Source organism: Phalacrocorax aristotelis, chromosome 1 (genome assembly GCF_949628215.1).
Source record: "Phalacrocorax aristotelis chromosome 1, bGulAri2.1, whole genome shotgun sequence".
Classification (NCBI taxonomy): Eukaryota; Metazoa; Chordata; class Aves; order Suliformes; family Phalacrocoracidae; genus Phalacrocorax; species Phalacrocorax aristotelis.
The window spans coordinates 45,860,384-45,872,917 of NC_134276.1; the positions used below are offsets into that span (position 1 = coordinate 45,860,384).

Below are 12,534 nucleotides of genomic sequence, written 5' to 3' on the forward strand. Positions count from 1 at the left end.
TGCCCGGCCCCGGCCCCGGCCGCGGGGGGCAGGGCAGCGGGGCGCCGAGGGGAGGGGCAGGGCGGGGCCGGCAGCGGGGGCGCCGTGGGGAGGCCCGGGGCGGGGGCGGTTAACGGGGCGCCGGGGGAGGCTCGGCGGGGTGCGGGGCGGTGGGGGAGCCCGAGATGGGGGAGGGCGGCCTTGAGGGGGCCCCAGGGGGGACACGGCGGGCGCGGCAGTGAGGGGCGTCGGGGGGGGGTGTGGTGAGGGGACGCACCACACAGAGGGCGGCGGGGGCGCTGAGGGGAGCCGGCAGGCGCGGGGCCGCCGCGGGGAGCCCCGGGCGGGGGGCGGGGGCAGGGGCGGCGGGTGGGGAGGCGGACCCGGGGCGGTGGCGGGCCGGGGGCTGTCGGCGGGGGCGGCCCTCGCTTCTCGGCGGCTCTGGGCTGGCTCTGCCGGGCCGATGCGGGTACCTGGCGGGGGCCGAGCTCGGCAAAGCTTTCTCCTCTTGGTTTGTTCGTGGTGGTGATTTTTTCCCCCTCCACACAGGGTGCAGCCCGTGAGAAGCGTGCGAGGTGGCTCCTCTTGCCTGGAGGCCAGCGCCTAAGTCCGAGTCGCGCCTCTGCAAACTGAGAACTTCCTTTATGGGAAGGTTTTTCACGCGTAAGGGGTGCAGATACCGGGTTGTGAAGGCTTTTAATGAGAATATACAGAGAAACAGATTCCAAAATCTTAACGTTTGTTTAAAACATAAACTCTTATACGCATGGTTTAAAAGAAGAACTTTTAAAACCTTAGGAAACAAAATACAGATCCTGACAGTCGGTCTTAAACTTTAAGAAGCAAATCTCTATTTCTTCCCAAAACCATTACATGTTTACTCACTGAAATATTTTGGCAGAAGGATCCTGGCCCATGCCTGACCAGTGCCAAAGCTGTTGAGCTGGCCTGACAGGCTGCCTAGGGATACCCTTGCCTTGGAGAGCCTTTTGTTAATGTAAAGCTGATAAGGCTGTTTTCTGCCTCCTCCCCTACGGTTTGCGTAGCATGACCGTGTAAACATATGGCGTGGCCAGAGCACAGGTGAGCTTTAACCAGCCCTGGCTGCTAAGATGGAGTCTGGGCAATGTTTCGGGGGGGTGGGATTCGATTTAAGGAAGCTTAATAGCCTTATGAATAGTCAGGGTGCTGTGGTGGGACCTGGGAAAAGCCGCCCTCAGAGCCGGTAGAAAATGGCGAGTTCTTTTTGAGTCCCCACCCCTCGTCCTCCTCAAATTCAAGCTCAGCTCAACAGCTCAAGAGGATCCCAATCATAATAAAATAAAATGCAGAAAGAGGGATCCCTTGTCTAGTAGGTTGGCCCGTGGTGTGGGTGTGTTTGTAAAAGCCTGTATAGCTTGTGTATTTACACAGAAAGCCAGGCTGAGCTCGGGTAAATAATTACTGCTAAAATGCTATGACTTTCAATAAATACAAACTAATATTTGCTGCTCTACACAATATTTACTGAGGAAGCCGGAAGAACCAGAAACTATGTTTGTTCCCTTAGAGGATTTCACGCCAACTGCCTGAAATACATCTATGCATCGCTTCGTGTGTTCTCCCTGCAGCTAGTCCTCTGCTGCCTTTTGGCATAAGTGGTTTAGGTAACGTAACCCCCTCACTATTTGTCCCCGCATCTTACCTCTCTTTCCACAAGGTTAAAAAAAAGCAGAATAGCAAATAAGAAATGTTAAAATGGATATAAACAGCAGTCTACCTCACGGCCTATGTAAATGTATGTCTCCGCAAGCTATAAAGGGGGATTAGGCATGATTTGCTATTATAATTTTGCCTCTAGTGTAATCATTTCCTTTGGAGAAAAGTGAGCATAGAGTTAAAATACAGTCTAATGACCCAAGCAACGTATTTCCTCATATTACTACTTCAGATACGGAGCCAGTTCCAACGACTCGCCATAAGTTACATATGTGATTCATTAGGTTTCAGAAGATTTTACCCAAGTCAAAAGTTAACGGTGTAACGCTCATTTTAAAAGATGAAATATGCATTCCCATAGGAAGCAGGCTACTACAGAACACCACTGGAAACGTTCCCTGGATAGATGCGTAGTTTATATTAGCTTGTATTCAGAATTATCAATAAAAAACACGAGTAGTAACATTCATCCTTCTTAACCACTTGGAACAGGGAGCAACAATTTCCCAGCGCTGAGTGATCCGCAGAGAAAAACTGGTTTCTACCTACTGAGGTTAAAGGATTAATGAATACTTGGCACATGAAAAATGAATAGTGATAGCGGGAAGAAGATTGCATGTAGACAGTGTGATAAGGTGTGTAACAGAGAAGCATCACGTCGCACACGTTGCTGTGCCCTGAGAAGCAGGCGAAGCTCATTTCCATTGAATTTCAGATAAAATATTTAAAAACATCAATATTTACTTTGTCGTACTTAGAAATATTTTATTCATTTATCTTATATATCTAAGGAAATCAGCTAGAAGAGGGGTCGGCTGACTGACATTTGGTGATAAAATTTGTTCTCCGTGAGCTTCATTACGTGCTATGTTGGCTGTTTACATGGTCTATTGCCTGCTACTGAGAACTATTACCCATATGCATGAATTTGCAGGGCAGTAACTAAAGCAAAAAATATGTAGCTACATTCTCAGGAGAAGCGTATTACATTATTATATATCAATAGATTGATACAGAAGTAGGGATGTTGCGCATTAGTATTTGATATATATCGCAGATTTATAGAGAAATGTAGTTCTCAATCACATCCTTTTATGGAAAACCTGTCCTACTAAATCACCATCCTGGCTCACTCCGTACACCTGACCCTTCTGTTCCCATTCTCATCTAGCCTAACAAAGCTGAGCATACATCGTCTATTTGAGAAGGTTCTGGTTTACATTTTAACACAGAAATACTCTTGAAAACATTTAGTATTTTTCATGATTTAGAAAGTTCTCTTTTTTTTTTTTCTTGAAAGAAGGAGTTTTAATCACATTTCCTGCTCATCAATGGCACCCTTCAGCATGCCATTTTTTCAGAAACAAGAGTCTTAAGTTTTGGAACAGGAACCCCAACAGCGTATTGCCATATACAATTCAAAAAATAGGAAAACATCCTTTTGGAAGCCAGGAGAACAAATCGGCCCATGGAATATTTTTGGTTAATTCCTTTTTTATAAGCTCAACAAGTGCGTTTATGTGCGTATTTTAGACTTTTTCCGTAATCCTTCTCCACTCCTGCTATATTGCCTACAAAGCAGTTTTATTAATTCACTTTTATTCAGTCCCATCACTTGCAGTTTCAAATGGCTCTTTCCAGTCTTCTTGTAGCTGTTCTTCCCCTAATGCCTAAAACTTACCGAAAAGAAGGTCCTATAAAATCTGTCCGTAATGTTCCTTAGCCTCTCACCTCTTCTGCATTTGTCCTCCACGGATGCAGAACTTTCTTCACCATTATTCCCCAATATCCATTGTCCTGTTTGCATTTTGTCTTAGATCCTAATCCCGCAAATGTGCAAGTAAATAATACTCCTGAAAGCAATTTAGCGCCTTCTGCCTTTAACTTAAGTGTGTTTTAAGTCTTGGTTTGGGTTTGTGTTTTTTTTTTTTAATTTAATCATAATGAATCAATCATTTTTCAAAATGGGGAATGGCATCACCAGCAGAGAGCACACTGGAACCTCAGAACAAAAGAAAACAGAAAATCAATAGCATATTTTAACAATGTGAGCCTGAAACAAATAAAGATACATCTGAAATAAATCAGCAATGTGCTGAATATTGAGAGATTTTGTCATTTAAATTAACACCAGTTATAAAAAAAATCACTCAAGTTATCTATTGTTTATTCCATTTCAGCTTGTATTCAATTTTCTAACTCAAATAAACTTTAAAAAAAAAAAAGAACCTTACTACCCAAACCAAAAACTAAATGCGTTTTTATTTGGGATGCATGGTTAGACAAAAGCTTTAACAAATTACATGATATATTTTAGAAGACAGGTTGTGTTCATTTGCTGAACTTAGGGAAACCTTTAGGTTGACAGATAATCAACTCAGATACCCGCAGTTGAGGGATTGTGTTACTAATTCCTTTCACAAGCCTTCCCTTTTGGATACAGGGATGAAAACGGAGTGGGTTTTTTTTTTGCCAAGGGATTGACCACATCAGCAGATACAGCCTTTCGGGTATGGTTGCTGTCTTGCAATCCAGCCTGTGATCACCTGCCAAGTGCTTCCTCCACTCCTTCTCTACTGAAATAGGTGTTAAGCTCAACATGAACACGTGAGCCTTGCGCCTTTATCCAACAGCCGCCATCAAGCATGAGGTTGCAAAGTTTATTTGGGTGAGAACGTCAGCTTCTGTTTCTTTGAATCTATTTATAAAGTGTTTCACCATACACAACTATCTACCAACCATCAAATGCTAGGGTTTATAGCCAACTTCTAGGTGGCCATTAACCAAAACAGTCAATCTAAAACGTGGAAGTACAACTGACAAGTAGCGCTGTCGTATTTCACCTGACTTGCTCAAACATCAGCAGTAATATTCCTTGGGTATGAAAATCCTAGCTTTTGTACACCACATTTGTGGTTTTTCTGTACTTTGTATAAACCAATTGTTCGTTCTTAGACAGACGATCAGGAAATCTTCCTCCCTTCAGCTCATTCTCCATAAAAAAAACCCAACAAAACCAACCTAGCCGGCAGTGTTAGCGTACACCATGCAGCCTCTCTGATGTAATAAAGTGTGTAATGGAGAATAGTTTGGTTACACTGCACAAAAGAAGAAAATTATAATCTGATATAATAGGTGTATGTTTTTCTCCAGGGACAGAGATCAAAATGCTGGATTTGCCAGGTTTAGACTAGCAATGTTGCCCAGACACATATTCTGGGAAAGTGGGGCCGCACAGTATTAATGCTTCACTCCCTTGATCCGAAAGCTCTATGCCCTTTCTGTAACCTTGGACTGAGGTCATGGACTACTCTTGTTTTTTTTTTAAACTTGCTTTCTTTTAGCAAGAGCCCTTGAAGGGTTATATCTTATATAAGAGGCAGAAAAAGATGAGGGACAGTCCCCTATCTAGTATTATCTGACACTGGCAAAAGTTAATAGGGAGTAGGAAGTCATCAGTGAAATTTTTCTGGTAAAGAAGAAGGTTTTGGGTTTTGCATCTCTCCAATGTTTGTTTAATGTTTTTATAAGAAAATAAAATGGAGACAAGCACTTCCTGTCCCTGGACACTGTGTCAATTTGATGCCCAGGAACGGAACGGTCTGCTCTGGATTTTCATTTCAAAACTCTCTGGCTGAATTTATGGACATAAACCCTGAGAAAATTTCTTACATCATTTTAAGCTCCATGTTCAATTCCATTATCTCAGCTCCTCATATTGAATACTGTGTCGTCTACTGTTGTTTAGGAGACAAAAAAAACAAACAAACAAAAAAAACCCACCAAAAAAACCCCAACCGGGATCTCTTAAACAGTGCTTTATAGAAAGGTGTACTGTATTCTCATATGAACGTTAAAGCTACTACATCTCCTTTTGTAAGACAGAGATGTGGTGTGGGACAATCTTTCCAAATTTTCCCTGTAACTCCCACCGGTGTTGTGTTCTCTGTGGCTCCTGGTTACTTTGTGCACCGCTGCGTCGCTGTAAAATAGGCAATATCTAATTTCTTCCCTGTACGTGGCTTTTGTAGGCTACAAAAGAAGTTCTGCATGTGAAAGATCTGGAGAAACAGTTTCAAAGACGGAAGAAATAGCTGGGTTTTGTGCATAGGGCTGAGAAGCGTTAGGCAGGCAGGTTAGCAAAGGAACATGTTCAGGTGGGCATTGATCTGATCTCATACCTAGCAGGCAACCAAAAACATCTGGGATGTCTTCTTTGCAGATATTATCATAGCAGCCTTTCATGCTTTTCTGTACAGGTTTTAGATATAGCAAATATTTTCAATAAATTCTGGTTTTTTCCCGGTTGCTTTTAATTCAGCAAAGTTCTTTGTTCTCTGTGGAGGTGTTAAATAAATTAGAACAGAATAAATCTCCAAACAAATAAGCACTTAGATGATGCTTCTTTACTCAGACTCAGACATCTTCCACCCTGTCTCACAGATGCTTTCCTGTGTTGCCAGGCCATTCACGTTGGTAACTTTTGTTTTGACTTCAAGGCCATGTAACTTAGCTTTTCCAGTACCAGAATCTCTTGGATTCAGGAGGTATTTACCCGGCCTCAAGAATGGAAAAGATTCAGAATCAGGTTGGAAATGGGACACGCTGAAAATGGTTCTTTTCAACACTTCTGTTATTTCATTAGGTGGCCTTGAAATGCCTGGGTTTGCTCCTGGGCATCATGGACATATCCATTGTCGTGGTGGTTTCTGGATCATATGCTTTCTGGATCAAAGGTTGATGGCTCACAAGCATTAAGAGGCTTCGTCTGGACTCAGTTGCACATATCACATTTCTGATGAGTAAATTTTTTTTTTTAATGAGTTATATTTTTTTTTTAAATGGGGAATTTCACAGATTATTAACCATAGTTGTGCCACTAGGTACCAATCTAACAGCTGAAAAACCCAAGCATTGTATTGTAGCGATTGCTTACTTAATGTCTGGCTTGTTTGTGTGGTTTTTGTATTTTAAACTAAGAGAATGAATTCATCTGAGTGACTGCAAAGCGCAGTGAATACCAGTTATCAATTCTCTTTCTAATGACAGCTGATGACATGATTTTTACAAATGGTTGAGCACTTGGCAATTGCTAACCATAGAAATCGAATGAGCTGAAAGAAACTCCAGTCTGCCCTGTTGTCACTACTGAGCTGACAGATGGGAAAAAGAGGAGGAGGTTGCGATGCTCTCCCAGAAGCCCAGGGGCACACCACAAAATGCCTGCTGAAGTGTCTTGAAGGACCACAAGTGAGAGAGGAGCAGATTTCCGAAGAGCAGACATTACCTATATTTTGCTTTGCAAAAGTTGCCCTTTCTAGCACAGCCCCCCCCCCCAAACAGGCTGACCAAATTCTCTGTGGAGCAAGCAGCTAGCACCAGAGCTCATTCGAGCCTCAGCAATGGAGGTAAAATAGAATTTTCACGAAGGCAGGAGGAGCTGGAGCCAGGCTGCCTACTCCAACAGCTGCTGGGAGGGCGGGAGGGCAGAGCTACTGTTACAGCTGCCCCAAGCAGGTGGCCCAAATGCCAGCATCTGCCCCTGCCCTGGACACCATCACCTGCCTGGGCACCATCAGCATGGCCGGGGCGCTTTGCTACCCCAGCCGTCTACTGCTGCGAACAGCTGCCCGCCCTGCCGGTGCCTAAGCAGCAGGGAAAATCCCCCAGTATGTGGAAAAGCCTGTAAGCCCCAGAATAAGAATTCTTATGGTGGTGGCAGTCTGTTGAGATCAGATCGCTTGGCCTTGCCTTTCCTTACCTATCCTTTTTATTATTATTATTATTCTTTTCCTCAATTACTCTAATGCGTCTCCTTTGGTTTTGTAGAAAGTGACTCGAGAAGTTAAAAGTACCAAACTTCAGTAGCTTCACCCATATGTGCTGCGCGCCTCAGGCTAGACAGCACATATTGGTAGCCAGACTGAGAAGAACATTTACCACATTACCTCTTAAAAACTCACTTTATTTTTCTTGTTGAGCTGGCTCCCATCCAATGTGACACTCCAGCGTGAGCCATGCAGTGACAGCAACAGCCTCCATGGAAACACACCGGAGCATGAGGCCAGCCATGGGGTAGAGAGAAAAGGCGGCTCCGTCCTTCTTAGTCTGCCACCTATTTTCTCTGAACAGGCTTTCTCTTCATTTTTAAAGTGTTATCAGGAGCCCCCCTCCTATTCCACCATGTCTTTGGTATGTCTCCTGTAGCGATGCAAAGTTACGCTGAACCTGGAAAACCTGGGGCTGATTGCAAGGCATCACTGCCTCACAGCCCCAGCATTAGGGACCTCCACTCCTCTTTTTTAAGCACTGGAGCTAAGAGAAGAATGGGCCTCTGTGACTGAGGCACAAATAAATGCTGGCTGCGATGGCTGGAGGTTTGAAAGCGCATTGCGGAGTGAGGGGCTCTGCCCTGCTGGCAGCCTCGGTGCTGCTTTGAGGAAGGTGCTGCAGACTGAATGTCTCTTTTCAGCAAAAAGAAGGTAGAAAGCAGCAAAGGGAAATGATATCTTAGAAGTTTCCTCGATGTCTTTCAGAACTTTAGGTACCCCCGCATCGCCCAGGAGCAGGTTTATTGGGAGAAGGGTGGGTGGAGGGGAAATGCTAAACAGGTTGCTCTCCCAGTAGAGTAACTGGGGAGAGTTTGATGACCAGGATGCCCTGAGGAGGAAATCCCTCATTGTCACGGCTATCACTGCGCCTGCCTCTCCATCATACTGAAAATTCACTCCCCCATCTAACAGCAGCATGCAAAGTTGCCTAATGCCATTATTATATAATTGATGATGTAATTTTCCCTTAATAATTCTCTGAAATGTTCCCTTTTTTTTTCCCGCAAGGCCGCCTTGAAGTAAGTCTCTCAGCCTGACTATCCACTGTTCGATGCAGACAGTGAACCAGGTAGCTGTTTGGCGTTGTTCCAAGTGTTTCAGCGTTTCACAGATGACAGGCTAAATCTGACAAAATTTGCGAGCCTACAGGCTAGGTGCTACTGTGCTTAACTTCCAGGCACCCGGCTTTACATCCACAGACAACATGACAATACCGAGTTTTGCCGCACATCGCTTGTAAGCTCCTATTACTGAATTTGTGACGTGCAGTGTGAAATACCCATTCTGTATATGTCACGGGGAGAATCAAGTGCCTGGGATTCACCACAGCCAGAGCACTGAGCAGGGAGCCTCTTAAACTAACCAAGAAGGATAACTGAAACCAGTCATCTAGTAGAATTTCCCCGTCTCAGCAGCTAAGGAGCCTAAGCATGGGCTGCAAGGCAGTAGCGTTATGGGGCTAGGAGTCACAGCATGGTACTCTCTCAAGCTGAGCACCTTAGCCATATTTTCCAGGGGCTGAATCAGCTCACTTTTATTTTTTTTAAATGATGCATCAGTACCCTGACAATAATGTATATATGACATGTAATACAATATGTATTCAATATGTATACATTTTAATGTACAATGCTTTAATATATATGTTATGAATAACAATAATAATATTAATACACAGCAGGCACCTAGGTGATGTATCTCCTACTGCTCTCATCTCCCAGCACCACTCCTGACATGAGCTGTGCTTGCCTGAGGGACTGGGATATTTCTGACTAAATGTGGACTGTGGGCATTTACATCAAGAGCAACCACCCTTGCACCCTCTCTAATGGAGAAAGATATTCACCTTTAGGGTCTGACTCATCTCATACTAAAATAGGTTTCTAAATTTTACTGGCATTGCCAGACATCTTTGTCATGCCAAACGCTTCAGTGGGCATCAGGAGCGCACTTGGCTTCAGCGTGGACTCCAGCTCTTTTGACACTAATTTGGTCACTCCTCATGTCTTCGCTGTCCCAAGTGCTTTGGGTGTTTGTGGGTAACACCAGGCCACCTAGGCTAATTCTGCTCTGAAATCTTTTAGGTGTAGAAACAGATCTTTGTAAATCTGGCCACTGTTTCCTTAGTGAAATTTCCTCACAAGACTCCTTGTCCCTGATGTCTCTGACACCCAGGAAAACTAATTGCATGGCAAGCTATCATAAGGGAAGCCAATCACCTGGCTTCCTAGGTGATACTCACTTTTCCGAGATCACCAAGGACTCTAGGACTCCAGTTAACATCCTTAATATCTATTTTCAATGTATGAGACCAGGGCCTGAGATGATGTCCGTTTGAATGTCTACATGCAGTTAGTGGTCCTGGGCATGTTTGTCAAGCTGGGGATGTGGCCCTTGAACTCTGTGTTTCTTCCCAGTATCTTTCACATCACTTTTCACCTTTTCTTCTCCATCTCTGCATCTATCTCTCATTGCAAGAGAGCCTGATCATTCCAACATCTTTATAGTGTAATACATTAAAGGGAAACTTTGTTGGTTACCTTTAAAGCACTTTATATCACTTTAAATCACTTACACTACCACAGCAGTATTGCAAAGAATGCCATCTAATTTACATGAAGTCACCCAGAGGTTAATTAGTATATGGAGGTAAATTTCCAAAAGAGTGCACCAGGAAAAAAGCAGCAAAAAGCAATTCTTTCCTTAATTGGTTTTGTACACACACCTCTCATTCTATGTTTTACAAATGTACTCAGTAATTTCTGTCTTTATTTTCTTCGAAGATTGCATGTCAGATAGAAAGGAAGTCTGTCATTGTGTCTGTCTAAGTGGTTACTTGCTGACCTTTTGTTGTGGGATAGACTATTTGGAAATGTTGCCATCACATGCCATCACAATTGCATGGTAGGCACTGTAATGCTACACTCCATGCATCCTCTACAGCGAAAACAAAATAAAAAAATCCCCAGTTATCTTTCTATTTGAATAACTGCTGGGGAATGTTGATAAAACATCACATTAGAATGACATAAAATAGTACATGTCCCCAGCTCTGTCCACATTGTGGAGCAGAGGGAAGGTGCTCACCTGGTGAGCCCACATGCCAGAGGAAGAGCAGGACATTTAATGTTAGCAGGGATGAGCAGAAGCGATTAGTTTTCTGTTTGGAAAGAAACACTCTGAGGAACCATCAGAAACTGTCCCCAGGTGACTGAGGAAGAAAGCAATCTTGGAGCCTCGCTGGATTCACCTCTGTCTCTGGGAACCCAGAACTGTGTACTGTCTCCCTATCCGTCTCTGGATCCTGACACTTCAGTGGACACAGCCCAGGTTAATTTGAAGATCCTACTTCTCTCAGCAATAATAGCATTCACTTCCACTATCAAGACCCAGAAAACATGATGGGTTACACCACAGTGTTTTTAGTGAGAGTTTCTAGCATTAGCATTTACCGCAACTAGACTTCTGCCTGAGCCTACATCTTAATAACCTGGAAATGCTTGACAATGTTGAGTTTGGCTTTTGATATATGAGTTAAAAGCTATGTTTTCTTACAGGCTTTGGAGCTATTCTAACCCCAAAATATGTCTTTCTCCAAAACAAGTGAGAGAAATCCCTACAGCGGGGTTGAATACCAGTAGCAGACTATAAGTACTTCAGCTTTATTTCTGTCTTCCCCACCAAGCTGGTTAGACACCTGACAAAGCAATCCTGATGGCGGAGCCAAGGATCTACTCAAGGTCATGCTAGAAAGAGAACACCTCCTGCCCCTGGAGACAGTGTCAAAACCAGGGGCACACCGTACTGTACGGCCTCCACTGCCTTCCTGGTCACTCCTCCCCTCTCTGCAGGAGCAAGGTAGTGGCTCCACCACTGCTCCTCTGGAGGGTGAAGTGGGTTTGCAGTTCTGTAAATGTTATTTCTGGTGAACATTTCTACAAAGGCTGCCTAGAAAGTAGACCTGATGCAAACATTTCCATGATGAGGGGATGTACAGTGGTACAGCCTCTCCCTGGTAACGTGGAAGTAGATGTTTCATTCAGCAGTGGTAATAAGGTAATCAGAGCCCTTCCATTTTCCTTGGTCATGAATAAATCTGTCTTTGACAAGTAACACCCCTGTGTTCATTCAAAAGTTCTAATAAGAATACCAATAATCAACATTGGACTTATTTATTCTATTTGTGCATCCATTATTCTTTATTATTCTTGGTGCCTAAGAAAGTGTTCTTTCTCTTCCTTTAAACAGCTCTTGTCCATTGTTGGTGTTTACAATCTTCTTATTGTTGCTGAGGGTTCTCCTATTCCCTCCCTGTCATCGTTTAGCAAAGCTAAATGCATTCCGTTATTTTAATCTTTCTTGAAAAGTCAATCCCTTAATTAGAATCTATGGTTATAGAGTTCCACCGGGTGTCTGCAGGCTAAACACCACTAAGGCTATTTTCTTACTAATTGTGCTTACAGACAGGACATTTATTAGTGTTGTTGATGGCAGTAGGTTTGTTTTTTAAAAGACTTTATCTAGGTGAGAGGCAAAAGGCAGAATTCATTAAATCAGATTTTCAAAGGATCAAAGCCTCAAGGCATAGAAAGTGATGATTTTCTTGGTTGGGATTTTAAACTGAAATATGCAAGGACAAACCTAAAAGCCGGGGGTTTGGAGAATGAGCACGTCAAAATCTCCCTCTAAAACACAGAGATTTTCAGATTGTGCTTGTGAAAGGTGGCTGTCAAATCTTGATCCACTCTCCCTCCTACCAATTGCTAATGAGCATCAAAATATGTGAAAACACTCCTTGATTCCTAACCTACTGAATGCATTTTGCTAAAGAGGCATTTGGAGATTCAGTGGGAAGAACAGTAATACCAAAAAAAAAAATGCCTCCATTGGCCTTTCTCACCTTTCTCTGCGGTTTTGCTCACTAATCTGTCTGCACGCAAGCCTTTAGGAACGATTTAGCTCTTCTACCATACAATAGAATAATAATCAAAGAGCCTTGACACAGACATGACGAAAACTTTTTGAA

At 43.5% G+C, this 12,534-nt stretch overlaps 1 protein-coding gene and 1 long non-coding RNA gene across 4 annotated transcripts in view; one reads left to right on the forward strand and one right to left on the reverse strand.

The window, feature by feature from the left end:
• Positions 1-590, reverse strand: part of KLF12 (KLF transcription factor 12) — a 251,879-nt gene extending 251,289 nt beyond the window's left edge. For 2 of the 3 annotated variants that reach the window (XM_075088509.1, XM_075088473.1), the window contains exon 1: positions 453-590. The gene's annotated coding sequence lies outside the window, so the exon portion shown is untranslated. The remainder of the gene's footprint in view (positions 1-452) is intronic. The other variant, XM_075088408.1, reaches the window with a different exon arrangement.
• On the forward strand, positions 573-11,977 carry LOC142055082 (uncharacterized). Its single transcript, XR_012659801.1, has 3 exons — positions 573-1,062; positions 6,323-8,577; positions 11,066-11,977. It is a non-coding gene; the product is annotated as an uncharacterized LOC142055082 (long non-coding RNA).
• Positions 11,978-12,534: the final 557 nt, after the last annotated feature.